This window comes from Macaca thibetana, chromosome 19 (assembly GCF_024542745.1).
Source record: "Macaca thibetana thibetana isolate TM-01 chromosome 19, ASM2454274v1, whole genome shotgun sequence".
Lineage (NCBI taxonomy): Eukaryota > Metazoa > Chordata > Mammalia > Primates > Cercopithecidae > Macaca > Macaca thibetana.
In genome coordinates this window covers 48,292,812-48,312,494 of record NC_065596.1, presented here as the reverse complement: position 1 = coordinate 48,312,494, position 19,683 = coordinate 48,292,812, and the positions used below count along the sequence as shown (strand labels likewise).

General features: G+C 41.7%; 1 protein-coding gene and 1 pseudogene across 1 annotated transcript in view; both read right to left on the bottom strand.

Annotated features, from left to right (window-relative positions):
• PEPD (peptidase D) overlaps positions 1-19,683 on the bottom strand; it is an 873,572-nt gene that overhangs the window by 642,708 nt on the left and 211,181 nt on the right. The window lies entirely within an intron of this gene.
• On the bottom strand, positions 8,619-9,417 carry LOC126943309 (40S ribosomal protein S4-like; annotated as a pseudogene).

Genomic DNA, 19,683 nt, shown 5'->3' with positions numbered 1-19,683 from the left:
AAAAATGGAGATCTATGAACTGCCTGATAAACAATTCAAAATAATCACTTAAAGAAACTCAGTAAGCTACAGAGAATACAGAGAGACAACGAAACAAAATCAGAAAAATAGACTTAGTCGCTTAACAAATAGAATAAAAGCCATCAAAAAGAACCAATAAGAAATTCTGGGCCTAAAGAACACATGACTGAATTGAGAAACTTCATATAAAGTTTTAACAGCAGACTTGGTCAAGTAGAAGAACATATGCAAATCAATAAATGTAATACACACATTAACAGAATACAGGATAAAATCACATGATTATATCAACAAATGCAGAAAAAGCATTTGGCAAAATTCAACATCATTTCATAATTAAAAACTCTTAACAGATTAGGTGAAGAAGGAATATACCTCAACATGATAAAAACCATATGTGCCAAGCCCACAGTTAACAACATACTCAATGGCAAAAAGCTAAAAGCTTTTCTTCTGAGATAAGACAACGATGCCAATTCAATTTAATAAAGGCATTCAAATAAGAAAGGAAGAAGAAAAATTGCCTCTGTTTGAAGAGGTTGCATATAGAAAACTCTAAAGACTCCACCAAAACATGTTCAGGACTAATAAATGAGTTCAGTGAGGTTGTGGGATACAAAATCAACACAGAACAAGCAGAAGTATTTATATACACTAACAACAAACTATCCAAAAAGAAATCAAGAAAACAATCCCATTTATCATAGCAATAAAAACATAAGATTCTTTATTTATTTATTTATTTTTTTTTTTTTTTTTTTGGTACGGAGCCTTGCTGTGTCGCCCAGCAATATTGGCTCACCGAAACCTCTGCCTCCCGAGTTCAAGCAATTCTCCTGCCTCAGCCTCCTGAGTAGCTGGGATTACAGGCATGAGCCACCATGCCCAACTAATTTTTTTATTTTTAATAGAGACAGGGTTTCACCATGTTGGCCAGGCTGGTCTCAAACTCCTGACCTCAGGTGATCCACCTGCCTTGGCCTCCCAAAGTGCTAGGATTACAAGCATGAGCCACAGTGCCTGGCCAAAAAACATAAGATTCTTAAGAATAAATTTAACTAAGGAGGTGAAACATCTGTACACTGAAAGTGATAAAACATTGATTAAAGAAATTGAAGAGGAAACAAACAAGTGAAAAGATATCCTATGTTCAATAATTGGAACAATTAATATTGTTACAATGTCCATAATACCCAAAGCTGTCTACAGATTCAGTGCAATTCCTATCAAAATTCCATTGGCAATTTTCAAAGAGAAAAAAATACTAAAATTCATATAGAACTGCAAAAAAAACCCAAATAGACAAAGCAATCTTGAGGCAAAAGGAGCAGAGCTAGAGCAAGAACACTACCTGACTTCCAAATATACTACAAAGCTACAGTAATTAAAACAGTATGACACTGGCATCAAAACAGACACACAGACACATAGGAACAGAATAGAGAGCTCAGAAATAAACCTACACATTTATGGTCAGGGGTAGGGTGAGGCAGGGGGATGAGGACATATCAGTCAAAGACTACAAAGTTTTAGCTAGACAGGATGAATAAACCCTGGAGAGTTAATGTAAGAATGGTGACTACAGTTAACAGTAATGGATTGTATACTTGAAAATCACTAAAAGCATAGATCTTAAATGTTTTCACCATGAAAAAATCACATCATAACTAAGTGAAAATGAATATGTTAATTAGCTGATTGTGTTAATCATTTCTCAATGTGTGTGTATATGTATTTATTTAAATATCATGTTGTATACTGTAAATATACACAATTTTTGTCAATTATACCTCAACAAAGCTGGAAGGATCCTGGCTAGTAGAGAAACCCCATCTCTACTAATAATACAAAAAATTAGCCAGGCATGGTGGCAGGCGCCTGTAGTCCCAGCTACTCGGGAGGCTGAGGCAGGAGAATGGTGTAAACTTGGGAGGCGGAGCTTGCAGTGAGCCAAGATTGTGCCACTGCACTCCAGCCTGGGCAATAGAGCAAGACTCTGTCTCAAAAAAATTTTAAAAAATAATAATAATAACATCTCCTCTTGCCTGGCATGGTGGTTCACACCTAAAATCCTAGCACTTTGGGAGTCCAAGACAGGAGGATTGCTTGAGACCAGGAGTTCAAGACCAGCCTGGGCAACATGGCAAAACCCTGTCTCTACAAAAAATACAAAAATCAGCCAGGTGTGGTGTTGCACTCCTGTAGTCCCAGCTACTCAGGAGGTTGAGGTGGGAGGATTGCCTGAGCCCAGGAGGCAGAGATTGCAATGAGCCAAGATCGCACCACTGCATTCCAGCCTGGAGGATAGAGCAAGACTCTCTCTCAAAAAAAAAAAAAAAATCTTAAAAATAATAGTTTGTACCTATGTATCTACCTTCACTTTATTCCTAAACCTCACTAAAATTATAGTAAAGTTATTTTCTCAAAAAAATAAATATCACCATAAACCTTCAAGAAGAGAAAAAAAACAACACCACCACATTTTTAGAAACTGGAAAGCAGGTGAAGAATGACTTTGCAGATACTAGAATCCAAGTCTTGACCCGAGAACTTACCTAATGTACACCACGCTGCCCTCCAAATCCTTCCATCTGTGCAAATCCCATTCACAAAGTCGTCCTCATTTTCAACATTAGCAAGATTCCAGTCCAACCTCAATTCATTTAAAAATCCTGCCTCCATGACCCCAATAATAATAACAAACCATTACCTATAGAACATTTGCAAAGTGCCCCCATGTAATGACGTAATGACAAGCCTTTAAAAAAACAAAAAACAAAAACAGGATCTCACTGTGTTGCCCAGGCTGGAGTGCAGAGGCATGATCTCGGCTGACTGCAACCTCTGCCTCCCGGGCTCAAGCAATCCTCCCACGTCAGCTTCCTGAGTAGCTAGGACTACAGGTGCATGCCACCACACCCAGCTAATTTTTTTTTTTTTTTTTTTTTTAGAGACAGGGTTTTGCCATTTTGGCCAAGCTGGTCTTGAACTCCTGGGCTCAAGCAACCCTCCCCGCTCGGCCTCCCAAAGTGCTGGGATTATAGATGTGAGTCACCATGCCTGTCTTATTTGTTTCTTGACTTTGGTGGTGGTGACTTTTAAATAATTTTTTTTAAATAAAAAAGATGAAAAAAGAGAAAACAATAATGATAAAATGACTAAAATATACCCACAATTTAAATTTATATACTGATTTTGTTCTATTAAGATCCCACGTTGGGGGTTTTCTGAGGTCTAGTCAGATCCATGGCCCCAAATCAGCCATACTTAGCACGACTTACTCACTCTTCCATGCGCTCACCTCTTTACCTCCTTCTGCCATCTAAGGACAACCTGGTGACACAGCCGACGTTCCACCTTTATCAGGTTTCCAGGGGAACAGGACTAAAAAGTTAACCCAAGGTCAAATTTGTTCATAAAGAAAGTGAAGAAGTTTTTATCTCTTTGTGTGCTTTTTAAATCCATTACCCACACCTTCTAAGGATGAGAAGAATAGCATTTATTTGCACAACACCTTTGAGATACTTCATGCATAGAATATGGCAAGTAAATAAGGTATCAAGTTCTCCTTCAGCACTGATGATATTTGGTACTTGAGGTAAAAGTGTATTAACTTCCTTATTTATATGAAGATGATATGAAACAGAGATGTTTAGTGGTATTCTCTAGGTCACACAGAGGGCTGGATGCTCCTGTGGGCCACCCAGTAAAATTTTCTTTTCCTTTTTTTTTTTTGGAGATAGGGTCTTGCTCTGTTGCCCAGGCTGGAGTGCAATGCCGCGATCTTGGCTCACTGCAGGCTTGAACTCCCTGGATTAAGCCATCCTCCCACCTCAGCCTCCTGAGTAGCTGGGACCACAGGCACGAGCCACCATGCCTGGCTAAATTTTTTGTATTTTTTATAGAGACTAGGTCTCACCATGTTGCCCAGGCTGGTCTTGAACTCCTGGGTTCAAGCCAATCTGCCTGCCTTGGCCTCACAAAGTGCTGGGATTACCGGCATGAGCCACCATGCCTGGCCCAATGAAATTTCTTGCCAGTACAATTCCACTGTTTGCTTTGTTTTCAATGCCATCTTTAGAAATGTGTTTTATTTTAAATTTTCCCTTCTGTTGCCTTTCTCCCTTGGCTTTTTGGCCAGGACCAGAGAAGGAGTACATTGTTTCTGAATTATAGCAATTAACAGTATATTCTGAATGGCGTGTTCTCTCGTTTAAGTTCCTCCCCCCGCCCAAAACCAGAAGAGATTTTGACAGAACTAGGACATGGGAAGCAAAAAAGTCAATTAAAGTGCTTTTTTTCAAGAGCCACATAAACATTATAAAAGTGCCACATACTTGAGCCATTTTAGCAGTTTTCCATCTGGTTTTGTTGTCTCAAAAAGCAGGAAGTTTTTTCTGACATTGCTGTGAATTGTTCTAAGTCGCTTTTAGATCATCACAAGGAGTCGGGTGGTCCTAAATCTCAACGCTTCACTCTGGTGCTGAAGTTCAGAGCGGCATGAACTCATTCATTTGGTTATGTGTGCTCCCTTTTGGCATGAAAGGGAAAAGAGTGTGGACTCTTCCTCAGCAAAGCGGAATAGCACTGTGGATTGTCCTTCAAATACATTTTCCACAGTCACTGATCTCTTCTTGGGCAGAAACAGGCTGAACATCCAGACATTCAGGAGATTATAAATCGAATCTTTCATCTTCTGCTAATACGGCTTTTGGCAATAAAGCCATTATCATGAAGTGCCATAAAAGGCAATTTTTTTTTTTCGTCTGTTGCCTACTCAGCATGGAGTTTATTGCTATAAAAAGTCTGATTGCTAAATGCTAAACCAGGCAGGTCACCCTGCAATATGTGGAAAGATGGGTCTCTGATATGCCACCTGCTGTCATACAGGACAAATGGCACATTTTTTTGGAGGCAAGGCCTAAAAATGGCTACAGAGACTCGCTCCTGTTATTTTTGACCGCTAATTGGACACTAGTTAGTTGCCTGTAATGATTATCAGTAGGTGCATCTTCTAGGAACTGCGGGTACTTACTGATTACCTCTTTGGAGTCTGTTGCTGTGAAAACATTTTAGTACTGGATAAAATAGAAATTCATTTCTTAAGACATTTATGCTCAAACTGGAGAAATGATATTGAACAATAAGAAACAATTTGAGAACCGTCAAATGGTCTATGGCCACACCACCCTGAATGCACCCGATCTTGTCTGAGAACCATCAATGCTAAAGCCAATCCATTAAAAAAAGGATTGATGGCTAGGTATAGTGGCTCACACCTGTAATCCTAGCACTTTGGGAGGCCAAGGATGGAGGATCGCTTGAGCCTGTAGTCCCAGCTACTCAGGAGGCTGAGGTGGGAGAATCACTTGAGCCCAGCAAGTCGAGACTGCAGTGAGCCAAGACTGCACCACTGTGCTCCAGCCTGGGCAGCGGAGTGAAACTCTGCAAAAGAAGGAAAGAAAGAAAGAAAGAGAGAGAGAGAGAGAAGATGAAACAGTTAAACCAGCCCACCCCAAAATCCCTCCATGTTCCTTGTCCCATTGTCAACACCTCCCACTCCCCTAAAGGAATGAAAGAAATGTCCATCCTGGCTTTTTATAATGATCACTTCCTTGCTTTTCTAGGGAAGAAGGGGGTGATTTTCTCCCTAGGTATGCACCCTAGACACTATAGTCTTGCCATTTTTTTAAATGTTGATGTGTATTTTAGGTGTCTCATCATTTTGCAGGATCCCTCCATCCCTTTCTTTTTACTGTAATTTATCTGTTGAAAACGCTGGGACCTTTGACCTGTAGTTATTCAGTCTGGTTTGATGATTGATACTATTAGTATAATTCAACATATTCCTCTGTATTTCTTGCAAATTGGCAGCTGGATCCAGAGGCTGGATCAGACTCAGGTTCAGTCCATTTAGAAATACCATAGATGGTGGTGAGTTCTTTCACTAGGAAATAAACAAAATCTGACGATTTTCTTTTTGTGACGTGAGCAGCTGTTAACGCACAATGCCTAAATCCATTAACATGTGGTATTCCAATTCTGTCATTTCTTCTTTATTCATTAGTTGGAATATTTTTATAATTAAATACATCCCCTCTTCTACCTCTGGTTGCTATTGGCCCACATCACCTAGGAAAGACAGGATGAATGCTTGAATCTTTCCCTTTATTTACTAATTTTAAGATCATGGAAGCTCACACCTGTAATCCAGAACTTTGGGAGGCCAAAGTGGGCAGATCACTTGAGCCCAGGAGTAGAGGACCAGCCTGAGCAACATGGTGAAACCTCATCACTACAAAAAATACAAAAATTAGCCAGGTGTGGTGGTGTGCACACATTGTCCCAGCTACTCGGGAGGCTGAGGTGGGAGAATCCCTTGAGCCCATGAGGTGAAGGCTGCAATGAGCTGAGATTGCACCACTGCACTTCAGCCTGGGTGACAGAGTGAGACCCCATCTCAAAAAAGAGATCATGTATTGGATTCCTATTGTCCTCTGAAGGAGACTAATCCAGTTTTACTTTAAAATCATAATAATCTGTGGATTTAAACATATTTTGATGTTTTGACATATTACAAATATTTCTCTTACTTTAGCTCGCATGGCCAATTTTAGCTCTCTTTGGCCAATAGAGATCTTTTTCAAATTAACTCCTGAGTCCTTTTGACATGATCTTAAAGTCTCTGCTAACTTCCTCACTATTTAGTATAATAAAATGTTCCTGTTTTATTTTGTACATCTTTCTTTCTCTTTCTTTCTTTTCCTTTCTTTCTTTTCTTTCTTTTCCTTTTTCTTTTCCCTTCCTTCCTTCCTTTTTCTTTCTTTCTTTCTTTCTTTTCTCTCTCTCTTTCTTTTCTCTTTCTTTCTTTCTTTCTTTCTTTCTTTCTTTCTTTCTTTCTTTTTCTTTCTTTCTGTTTTTGTTTTTGCTTTTTTTTAGACAGGGTCTCACTGTGTCATCCAGGCTGGAGTGCAGTGGTGTGATCACAGCTCACTGCAGCCTTGACTCACTGGGCTCAAGACATCCTCCCACCTCAGCCTCCTGAGTAGCTGGGACTACAGGGCACATGCCATCACACCTGGCTAAACCTTTTTTTTTCTGTAGAGATGGGTTCTCACTGTGTTGCCCAGGCTGGTCTCAAACTCTTGGGCTCAAGGGATCCTCTCACCCCAGCCTCCCAAAGTGCTGGGATCACAGGTGTGAGCCACCCTGACTGGCCCCATTTTGGACATTTTCTACCACAGATCTGGAATCAGCCATTTATCCAAGAGCTCTGATTTCTTTTAGTGGGAAATGATATTTTAAAACTAAAATCTGGGCACAAGAGGTGCTCATTTCTAGGTCTTTTCATTAGTCAGAACCAGAAATATACATACACACAAACATACACATACATACACATAATATTTTTAAAATAAAATGCCTCGAGTTATATTGATAACTTCTCATTTAAATCAAAGTTTTTAACATCTCTTCTGAATTACATCTATATTTCTTTTCTGCCAGACTGGGAGCCCCAGTTCTCTAAAACACAGAAGATAATATAGTTAGAATATCTCATAATTTTCTTGGATGCAACAGTTTAATGATATTAATACAACCACCTCCAATCTCAAGGGGGTGCTAACCTGGGAACAATTGGTGTAATCACTGACAGAGAGAGGCACTCTGGATGTTTTGACATGGTTCACATGAAAGATGCCAACAGCAACAGCTTTGCCACCCAGCTTTCCAACATTTTTGTTATTGGCAAGGGCAGCAAACCACGGATTTCTCTTCCCCAAGGAAAGGGTGTCTGCCTCACCATTGCTAAAGGGGGAGACAAGAGACTGTGGCCAAACAAAGCAGTGGGTGAAATGGTCTCTGGGTGACATGTTATATCTTTGTACATAATTAAAAATAACATGGCATGATTAATTTTTTAAAAGGCTTTAACTGAAAACAGTTAAAAATGTTTTTGTATATGACTGCTCCTGTCTCCCCCTATTTTTTTAAAGCTGTGCTAAATTTACAGTGTCAGAACATATAGCCAGCATACAGCCATTATAAGCCATACTCTTTCTTTTTTCCTCTCATTTAGTCCAAGGTCTATAAGTAACTTATCTTGTTGTCTTTCTAGTCTTTTGGGTTGTCTGAAGCTTTTTTTTCTTGTAGATTCCTCAAGAAAGGTTCATGGAAGCACTATTTTCTGAGTTTCTGCAGATTGGTAATAGTAATCTTTAAACCTAAAAATCAGTTTTCCTGGCTATGACATCTTTGCCTCCCATTTTCTTCCCTTGAGTATCTTAAACATATTTCTCCATATTTTTTTTTTCTGGCATAAAATATTTCTGTGAAAAAAAAATCCAAAAATAATTTAATTGACTTTCTCTTCTAAGTCACTTGCTCATCTTGCTGCAATAAGCAAATGATTTTTTTCTTTCTAGTTCAATTATTTGACTAGAATATGTCTTAGTGTTATTCATTTTGAGTTATCAATTCTGGATCAATATTCTCAAGTACATGGTGAGTGAGCTCTTTCTTTCTTTTTTTTTATTAATCATTCCATGTTATTTTTAATTACATACAGAAATCTAACATGTTACCCAGAGACCACTTCACCATTGCTCTGTTTTACCCACCGTTTCACCCACCACTGCTCTCTCGCCTCTCCCTTCAGCAATGGTGGGGTGGACGCCCTTTCCTTGGGGAAAGAAATCCGTGGTTTGTTGCTCTTGCCAGTAACACAAATGTTGGAAAGCCAAGTGGCAAAGCTGTTGCCATTGGCATCTTTCACATGAACCACATCAAAAGATCCACAGTGCTTCTTTCCATTGGTGATCACACCAATTCTTCCCAGGTTAGCATCTCCAATCACCATAAACAGGTTACCAGTGTCAAACTTGATGAAATCAGTGATCTTGCCAGTCTCCAAATCAATCTAAACGGTATCATTCACCTTGACGAGGGAGTCAGGGCAGTGGATGGTGTGAGCATCCTGAAACCAGGTGAGGGATTCCTTTTGTGCCCACAAAGATTTTTCTTACTTTGCACAACTTGTACTTGGCCTCCTCCAGTATAACACGATGTACAGCAAAGCGACCATTGATGCCACAGATCAGACAGAAATTCTCTCCCATCTTGTCAATGCTGGTGATGTCTATGAATCCAGCAGAGTAGATTATATCAGTTCGGACCTTGCCATCCATCTTAATGAACCACTGCATGCAAATCTTTACTTCGTCTCCTATCAGGGCGTATTAAAGTATGTTCCTTAGGAAATTATTAGGGGAGACACTCTCTCAGCTTGTGGGAACCAGTGGATGGACAAGGAGCAAACACACTGGTCAATTTATCCAGCATCCAATGCTGTGAAGCTGCTACCTGCTTTAGATGCTTCCTAAGACCATGAGCCATGACTGTATTAGGCACAGAAATAGCATGGTGAGCTCTTTCAACATACAATTCCAAATATTTTTCACTTCAGGAAACTTTTCTGAAACTATAGTTTTCAGTGTTTGTTTTCTATCCTTGCCTTAGTTTTCTTCTTCAGGGACTCTTATTACGTAGGTGTTGGATCTTCTTTGCCTATCTGCAAAACATTTGTAACTTCTTATAGAATTTCATCTCTTTCCTCCTTTATTTTTTAACATTTTTCTCCTTTCAGCTATTTTAAAGACATTATCTATTGTTCTATTTGCATTTGTATTCCTCCTAGTTTAGTCTTCATTTCTGAAATTTTTTTTCTTCTATTTTTAGGGGTTTTTCTCAGTTCCATAAGCTTTCCTGCTGGTCTAATTCTGACTTATGTTTTTCTTGCATTTCTTATATAATTTTCTCAGTGTCTTTTACCTTATTTTGGATGAGAGGATTACAGTGTTGATTTGGTTTGTGAGCATGTTTTGCCATGTGTTTTCTCTGTCTGAAGGAATGTTATTCTGCTCTTTCATCTCTTTTTAAAAATAATAACTTGGTATGGGATTTGACCTCAATTGCTTGCTCATTTTTATGTAAAATTAATTTTCCTGAAATTTTAGAAGGAGGAGTGCCTCCAGGTAGCTTTTCTCATTTCACAGAACCCCCACTTCACTTATGCTGTCTCCTCCAAAATTTGGAGGTTTGCTTTTTGAGATGTGCTGGCTCTGTGCCCCTCCAGCTTTTTCATCTGGACCTTCTTCCTTCATGTTTATTGGCCCCACTCTGCTCACTTCAATTTCTATTCCCAGCAGTTGCTTCTCAGTGTGGGACCCTACCCTGAAAGGGACAATTTCAGAGAGTCCATAGGAGTCTCCTCCAGCCCCTTGAGACCTCACCCCAGGCAGCTTGTGCTCGTCCATGATAAGAGAGGACAAAACCCCTCCCGATTTCAGTGACCATTCCCAAATTAGTCCACTGCACTTTCCAGTTAACACCTGTTTGCTCTTTGAGGATGCTCCTATTCTCTAGTCCGTCAAATACCCCATTAGTTCCCTCTGCATTCTTCCACATAGACACTGATACTCTAAAAGTCTTGTGGCTGTTGTCGGTTTGTCTTTGCCATTTGTGTTTTGAGGTTTCTGGGGATACCTTGTAATTAGTTTTGTTGTAAATGTCATCCATGTGTTTTTGGTTGGCCACTAGTGCTCTATTTTATTTATGATTTTGTAAAAAGTAGAAAGCTCTGCTGTCATCTTCCCAGAATTCCTTGTTTTTATTTTTAATTTAATATGACCATGTAAACAGCTAATAAGAATGCCAGGTAACAGGATGAACACTTAGCATTGTGTTACAATTGCTTACAGTATTCAGTGCAGTAACAGGCTTTGTAGCCTAGGAGAATAGACTAAGCCATGTAGCCTAGGTATGTAGTAGGCTGTACCACCTAGGTTTGTATAAGTATGCTCTATGATGTTCACTCAATGACAAAATTTATGGTACCATAAATTTATGCATTTATGGTATCAACACAAGAAGTTGGAGGGAACCTAAAATCCCCAGGTATTATAATAGGTATCTAAAAACTGTTCTGACAATTTAATAAAAAACTTAATGTATGTTTTTTCATGCACTTAATTTCTAGATTTTCTTCAGTGTCCCTGTGAGAGGCTCACATTTATCTTTCTTTTATGCCTTAACTTCATTTCCTGTGTAATGAGGATAATATTTTTAATATTAGAAAGATACAATTTTTATTCCCGTGTAGTCATATTCCACCAAATAGGTAAAGCCGAGATTCGGAATACTGGGCAAGGAATCAGTCACAGCCAAGAACAGATGGATCCCTATTCAGCTTTCCATCTCAAAACAGGCTTGTTGGAGGCCACGACAAGACCAACACCCTGAAGGCTGAGTTTTCTTGAAAAAGAAAGGCCCCTCCCATCTCCAATCCCAAAGTTTTTCTATAAATATTCATAATCCAAGCTGGGAGGAGGACTTACCCTAGGGAAGACTACCTCCTTGACAGAGAAGACTCAACCTGTGACACAAGGGACATTTCCACTGGATAAGAAAGAAAGAGTTCTTGGCACTAGGGATGTAAGAGAAATTCAGAAGGGACCCATCTTGATCCAGGTTCACATGAACGCACAGCCTGTGGCAGATGTTCATCTATGATCACAGCTGGCAGATGTGCAGGCAGGTTGGCCACCACTTCAGATGCATGGCTTGGTCCTATGGGAACACCCAAGGAGCTTGATGAAATGTGTCTTGGAACCACATGTCACCACCACCACAGGGAAGAAAGGGATGGCATTTACCCATCAGCCTCCATGAGTTAAGGGTTTCCCTAGGGATATTACCTCCCCTACATTTCCAGGTTGCACATGTGTGAGTGCTGAATGGGGACACATGGGAATCCCATGTCCCAGCATCAGAGGTCCCAAGGCAGGAATCAGGAGGCTGCAGGGAGGTACTGACAGGTTTCCCCTGCGCAGTACTGGTCACTGCTACAGCAATGTCTAAAAGAAGAGTTGAGTACACAGGCACTACCCAATATAGGACCCAGTGAAGTTCTTATAATAGAGAAAGCAAACATTTTAATCAGATGTTCTACCTTTCATTACAATGTGATTGTGATGGTCAATATTGAGCGTCAACTTGATTGGACTGAAAGATGCAAAGTATTGTTCTTGGGTGTGTCTGTGAGGGTGTTGCCAAAGGAGATTAACATTTTCATCAGTGGACTGGGAAAGGCAGACACACCCCCTATCTGGGTGGGCACAATCTAATCAGTTGCCAGCGTGGCCAAAATAAAAAGCAGGTGGAAGAACATGGAAAGACTAGACTAGCTGAGTCTTCTGGCCTCCATCTTTCTCCTGTGCTGAACGCGTCCTGCCCTCGAACATCAGACTCCAAGTTCTTCAGCTTCTGGTCTCTTGGACCATCGGCCACAGATTGAAGGCTGCACTGTTGACTTCCCTACTTTGGAGGTTTTGGGACTCAGACTGGCTTCCTTGCTCCTCAGCTTGCAGACGGTCTATTGTGGGACCTCATCTTGTGATCACATGAGTCAACACTCCATAATAAACTCCTCTTTATATACACATCTATCCTATTAGTTCTGTCCCTCTAGAGAACCCTGACTAATACAGTGATTAATCACTTTCTGCAAGAAGTGAAGGTATATACAGAGGCTGACACCAGATTTTCATTCATTACACATGCAACAAAGAAAGCATAAAGTCCTGTAGAGATGTAAAAGAATACTTTATTAGTCACCGCTGCAAAGAATAATCCTGTCCCTGCTCTGATGGGAGATTCACATCCCCAGATGATACGTGATCCACACATTCACTTCAGTGTTTTACCTTCAGAGCACTTAGTGAGCTCTGCTGCAGACTAAGTGAACACAGACCAAATTCAGCTGCTCCCCACCTGGCCAAGCAAATGAAGAGCAATTCTTCTTGTTAGATGGCACTGGGCTCACCAAAAACCAGGGAGGCCCCAGACTGCTGCCTTTCACATATAGACAGCTTCTCCCAAGACCAATTCAGGAGCCATTCTTTTCTTTTTTTTTCTTTTCTTTTCTTTTCTTTTCTTTTTTGTTTGTTTGGTTTGTTTGTTTGTTTTAGGAGAGAGAGTCTTGCTCTGTCGCCCAGGCTGGAGTTCCGTGGCACAATCTCCGCTCACTGCAACCTCTACCTCCTGGATTCAAGTGATTCCCCACCTCAGCCTCTTGAGTAGCTGGGACCACAGGCATGTACCACCATGCCTGGCTAATTTTTGTATTTTTAGTAGAGACAGTGTTTCACCATGTTGGCCAGGCTGGCCTTGAACGCCTGACCTGAAGTGATCCACCTGCCTTGGCCTCTCAAAGTACTGGGATTACTGTAGGCATGAACCATGGCATCTGACCTCATATCCCTTTTCAATGAATCAACAATGTCATAACTGAATCTTTATGGCTTAATGTAAGTTTTTCATATCTTTTCATATTTCATAAGTTTTCAATATCCTTCAATATCCTCTTCAACCTGGATAATGTTCTTCCAATACTGCTTATCCACCTTGGCACTTTGCTGAATATAATGAAAAGATATACATCATGCACTTGGTAATAATGTATCAGCCAATGATGGATCACATATATGATGGTGGTCTCATGAGATTACAACACCATATTTTAACTGCACCTTTTCTATGTTTAGACACACAAATGCCTACCATTGTGTTCAACTGCCTGCAGTATTCAGTACAGGTATGTGCTGTACAGGTCAGTAGCCTAGGAGCAATAGACTATACCATACAGCCTAGGTGTGGAGTGGGCTACACCAGGGACCATGGGCCGGGCCGTGACCTGTTAGGAACTGAGCCGCACATCAGGAGGTGATGGGCAGGCCAGTGAGTATCACTGCCTGAGCTCTACCTCCTGTCAGATCAGCGGCAGCATGAGACTCTCATAGGAGCACGAACCCTATTCCCTATTGTGAACTGTGCATGTGAGGGATCTAGGTGGCACTCCTTATGAGGATCTAATGCCTGATGATCTGAAGTGAAACAGATTCATCTCAAAACCATCCCACCTCCCTGTCCATGGAAAAATTTTCTTCCATGAAACCGGTCCCTGGTGACAAACAGGTTGGGGACCACTGGGCCATACCATCTAGGTTTAAGTACACTCTATCACACGAGCACAACACCAGAATCACCTAACGACACATTTCCCAGAACACAGCCCGTCGTTAATCATCGTTAATCAACACACAACTGTATCTCCCTGGCTCTAAGTCCTGAGGTCAACCACGCCTTAGTCATCTCTGTACCTCCAGGATGTAGCACATAAAATCACCCAATCAATTTTAGTTAAACTGAAATCTGATTTAATTTTAGCCCTCTTGTCTTAGAAATATCTGAAGCATGGGCTTGGCACGGTGGTTCATGTCTGTAACCATGGAACTTTGGGAGGCCAAGGTGGGTGGATCATCTGAGGTCAGGAGTTCGAGACCAGCCTGGCCAATATGATGAAACCCTATCTCTACTGAAAAAACACAAAACAAAAAAAAAATTAGCTGGCCATGGTGGTGTGTGCCTGTAATCCCAGCTACCTGGGCGGCTGAGGCAGAAGAATCGCTGGAACCTGGGAGGTGGAGGCTGCAGTGAGCCAAGATTGTGCCACCGCACTCCAGCTTGGCCACAGAGCAAGACTCCATCTCAAAAAAAAGAAAAGAAAAGAAAAGAAATTTCTGAAGTATGGTTATTGATATGGTTTGGTTGTGTCTCCACCCAAATCTGTAGCTCCTGCAATTCCCACGTGTTGGGGTAGGGACCCTGTGGGAGATAATTGAATCATGGGAGTGGTTTCCCCCATACTGTTCTATACTGTTCTCATGGTAGTGACTAAGTCTCACAAGATCTGATGGTTTTATCTGGGGTTTCCCTTTTCGCTTGGCTCTCATTCTCTCTCTTGCCTGATGCCATGTGAATCGTGTCTTTTGCCTTCCACCATGATTGTGTGGCCTCCCCAGCCATGTGGAACTGTGAGTATATTAAACCTCTTTTTCTTTATAAATTATCCAGTCTCAGGTATGCCTTTAACAGCAGTGTGAAAAAGATACAGTTATCTTTCTTTTTTTTTTTGAGACAGAGTTTCACTGTGTCGCCTAGGCTGGAGCGCAGTGGCGCAATCTCGGCTCACTGCAAGCTCCGCCTCCCGTTTCACACCACTCTGCTGCTTCAGCCTCCCGAGTAGCTGGTACTACAGGCGCCCGCCAGAACGCCCAGCTAATATTTTGTATTTTTAGTAGAGACGGGGTTTCACCATGTTAGCCAGGATGGTCTCCATCTCCTGACCTTGTGAACCGCCCTCCTCGGCCTCCCAAAGTGCTGGGATTACAGGCATGAGCCACCGTGCCCAGCTTTATAATACAGTTATCTTTTGGTAACTGCACATTTAAGGTGTTAATTTCATCCTTCAATTGACAGTCTGGGGTCTTTGGCTTGGTTCATCATTGCTCTAAGTCATCACTGGCCTTGGAGTCAGGAGGCTCATGCCGGGCTCTAAATGGCAAGTACTTACTGGGTACTGGACAGCGCTCTATGTCCTTGATGTGTTTAATTCATTTAATGCCCCTCTCAACCCTATGAGGTAGGTACAATAGCTATCTCCATTGTCCAGATGAGGAAATTGCATAAGTTAAACAACATTAAGCAGCTTACTCAGGTCCCACAGCTAAAGTGGCATCTTTATTTCCAGTACTTAAAATGTATCTTGGCCATTCTTGCTTTTAAGGCTGACTGACATATCTGCCATAACACTTTGTGCTTCTCTTTAATGCTGTCTTCTTTCCTCCCTAAACTTTCCATGATTTCTAACATTCCCCTTTCCGCAACAGACCCTGACTCCTATCTGAGAAATTAGAGCCATTAAACAAAAATAACTACTGTTATTGCTAATTTAACCAAGGATGTGTCCCATTGTCTCATGCAAAGGGTGGTTCCTTCTAGGTCCATGGAGGGGCTGTGCTGGTATTGGGTGTTCACGGCCACTCCTGAGCTCTCACTGAATGCAGAACATGGTGCTCTGCACCAGGTGCTCTGGGAGCTTGGGAAGAAACCATAAACACATGAACACACAGATAATACCAGCCCACAAATGAGCACACCAGCAGAGTTCAGGAAGGGAGAAAGCACGGAGCTGAATGGGAGGGCTTTCTAGATAACATTTGGACAGATGGAAAAGAGAGGAGGCAGCATTTCCAGCAGGGAGACCAACTTCAGAAGAGGCACAGAAGTGGGAATGCAACTGCAATTGCTATTTCTGATTCTAGGCTTGGTGGGAAAAAAAACGCTGGCAGAGACTGCCACTAGGGCTAGGAAAAATATGCAACAGTATAGACCGGCAATCAGCAAAGTGTGGCCTTCATGTTGCTTTTTTCTCAAATATAGTTTTTTCTTTAACTACCATGTCTATTCATTTTCAATCTTCTGTGCCCGCCACTAAATAAGACCTAAGGGAGGCATTGTTTTGAACTGAACCCCAACAGAGGCCCCAACAGACCAAACCAAAATGGAGTCACTTGTGTTAAGTGCCACATCATCAAACTGAAACTTTAAGGAAGCAGGATAATTCCCAAACAGACCAGTTTTCCCCGAAAACCAGGAGATTTGCAGCAACCAATCAGAAAGGGCAGTTAACTCTGCCCTTTAACTTTGCTTTAACCCTTACAAGGAAAGTAACCTTAAAGTAACCCTGTCTTGGCCGGGTGCGGTGGCTTATGCCTATAATCCCAGCACTTTGGGAGGCCAAGGTGGGCAGAACAAGGTCAGGAGATCGAGACCATCCTGGCTCACAGGGTGAAACCTTGTCTCTACTAAAAATACAAAAAACCAGCTGGGCGTGCTGGTGGGCGCCTGTAGTCCCAGCTACTCGGGAGGCTGAGGCAGGAGAATGGCATGAACCTGGGAGGCAGATCTTGCAGTGAGCCGAGATGGCACCACTGCACTCCAGCCTGAGTGACAGAGCGAGACTCCATCTCAAATAATAATAATAATAATAATAATAATAATACCTGTCTTTTTTTTTTTTTTTTTGAAACAGAATCTCGCTCTGTCACCCAGGTTGGAGTGCAGTGGTGCGATTTCCTCTCACTGCAACCTCCGCCTCCTGGATTCAAGTGATTCTCCTGCCTCAGCCTCCCAAGTACCTGGGACTACAGGCTCACTTCACCATATCCAACTAATTTTTTTTTGTTTTTAGTAGAGATGGGGTTTTGCCATGTTAACCAGATTCGTCTCACACTCCTGACCTCAAGTGATCCACCCAGCTCGGCCTCCCAAAGTGCTGGGATTACAGGTGTGAGCCACCAAGCCCGGCCCCTATCCTCTTTTTTGTATTAAGCTGTTCCCTTGTTCCTGCTCAAGCTACTTTACAAAAATAAATTGTCCTGCCACACCTAATGCAGCACCTTCTATTTTTAAATGGGATGCTGCCCAATTCATGAGTTGATGGTAAAAGCCAATTCGATTATTAAAATCAATTTAATGAAGTTTTTATTGACACTGCTTTCCCATTACTACAGGAGAGCTGAGTGAGAGACCATATGACCCACAAAGTCTACCTAGCCTTACAGAAAAGGCTTGCTGGCCCCTGGTCTAGAATATTAACGTTCCGAAAGAAAAGCTGCCAAAGCCAACCAGTTGGCACTATGGGTGTAAAATACTCACACCCATTTATCCTAAGTTTAAATGAAATTCAAGATACCCAAGCTAATTGCATTCTCAGAAAAAGTTATCAAAGAAGATAAACTGTAAAAAAACAAAAAAACAAAAAAACCTGATACTACACATTCAAATGTAACTACTTTCCATATTTCAAAAGATTCTGGAGCACACTCCAATCTGGACAGATTCTACAGGTAGGGACTGAGACTCCCAAAGGAGTTGGGATTGTAACAAGCCAATTCTCTCCTTCATTCATAGCAATAAATACAAAAATGTTCAAAGAGCATCTGTATTGTATTTGTTAAGAACATGTTAAATAAAAGAAAATATACACAATCCATTAATGTGAAATAACTTGAAACAAAAATTCAGTTAAAGAAGTGGTTTTATAGGGATAAAGACCACCAAGTTAAAATACATTAACTCCAAGATCATTTTACCAAAAGTATCACTGAGCAAGATGATTCCCCATCTCCCAAAATGATAATTAAAGGAGAATGTGGATGTCCGTGTATGCTTAGATATTTATAGGAATGGGGGAAAGACGTGATGGACACACAGATCAGAGGCATGGTAGGAAAAGCCCAGCATTGAAAGACACAGGCCTTGGCCAGGCGCAATGGCTCATACCTGTAATCCCAGCATTTGGGGAGGCCGAGGCAGGTGGATCACCTGAAGTCAGGAGTTCAAGACCAACCTGGCCAACATGGTGAAATCCCATCTCTTCTTAAAATACAAAAATTAGCTGGCAGTGGTGTCTTGAGCCTGTAATCCCAGCCACTCAGGAGGCTAAGGCAGGAGAATTGCTTGAACTGTAGAGATTGTAGTAAGCTGAGATCACAATACTGCACTCCAGCCTAGCCAACAGAACGAGACTCTACCGCAAAAAAAAAAAAAAAAAAAAAAGAAGAAAAAGGAAAAAGAGAAAGAAAGACACAGCCTTAGTCATAACTGCCGGGAATGAGTCGTGTGTCCAAACACAAGACACTTAGCCACCCTGGGACTCCCCTGCTCCAGTGAAGGAATCCTGCTGGATTATTTCTAGGGGCTTTTTCCATTTTGAGATTCATAAAAATTAACAGAACATAAGAGTCTATTTTTGAGCAAGAGAAAATTGATTAATTTAATGAACGTAAACAAATAGAATCCTTTCACAGCTTTCTGATATCTTGTGTTTACAGTATTTAAATAGACTTTGTATACCTGAAAGAATACGATTACTTCATGTAAGACCTCATACTATCTAGGCTTCTAAGAACCTTAATGTGTTGGACGTCTCAGATCAGAAAGAAAACTGTAGAGAACAAGCAAGGAATAAACACAGAAATCCCCTGAGAAGAGTAACGCGGTTAAGAAACAGCCTGTGGCCTTGAGCAGCTGTGTGATCACCCACTAACGGTGCTCACTTTAAGAGTGTGGCACAGAAACGAGGGGACCGCACACATCAACACCCCCTTCTAGCACTCATCAACAGCAGTAATGAAGGCCGCCCTCCAGGGAGAATTAGAATGAGATTTGGGAAATGGCACCAGGCACATAAGAAAAGAACAGGAAACATGTTCAAGAACAGCTCAATGTTGCCAAAAGAGCAAAGATCATACAAGTGGGGTGGGGAGCAGAGAGGGAAGACTGTTTCCTGACTTTCTCCTAACAGAGGAAAACATTCTGGCGGCACAGATCCTGGGGAATAATAGGAACAAAAACACCCGGGGCTGGTGAGTGTGTGAGGAAGGTGATGGACCCCATGGGTGTTCAACCAGAAAGCTGGGAGCATGTTCCTACGTGGCCACAAAGCTGGGCCAGGAGTCAGACCCCTCCAGGGGCTGTCAGGAGCTCAGAGATGTGGACAGGGATGCTATTCAGGCAGCCGCACGCGTAGGAGCAGGTGCAGGAGATCACCCAGAGAGAAGGTGAAGGCTGGGGCCTGGCTGCCTTGAGGGAGAGGAGGCTGCCAAAGACCACAGGGAGAACAAACGCCAGGCCTGGGAGTGACATAGGAGGCAGGACTGGACTCAGGAGGTGGGGCTCAGACATATAACCAAATGG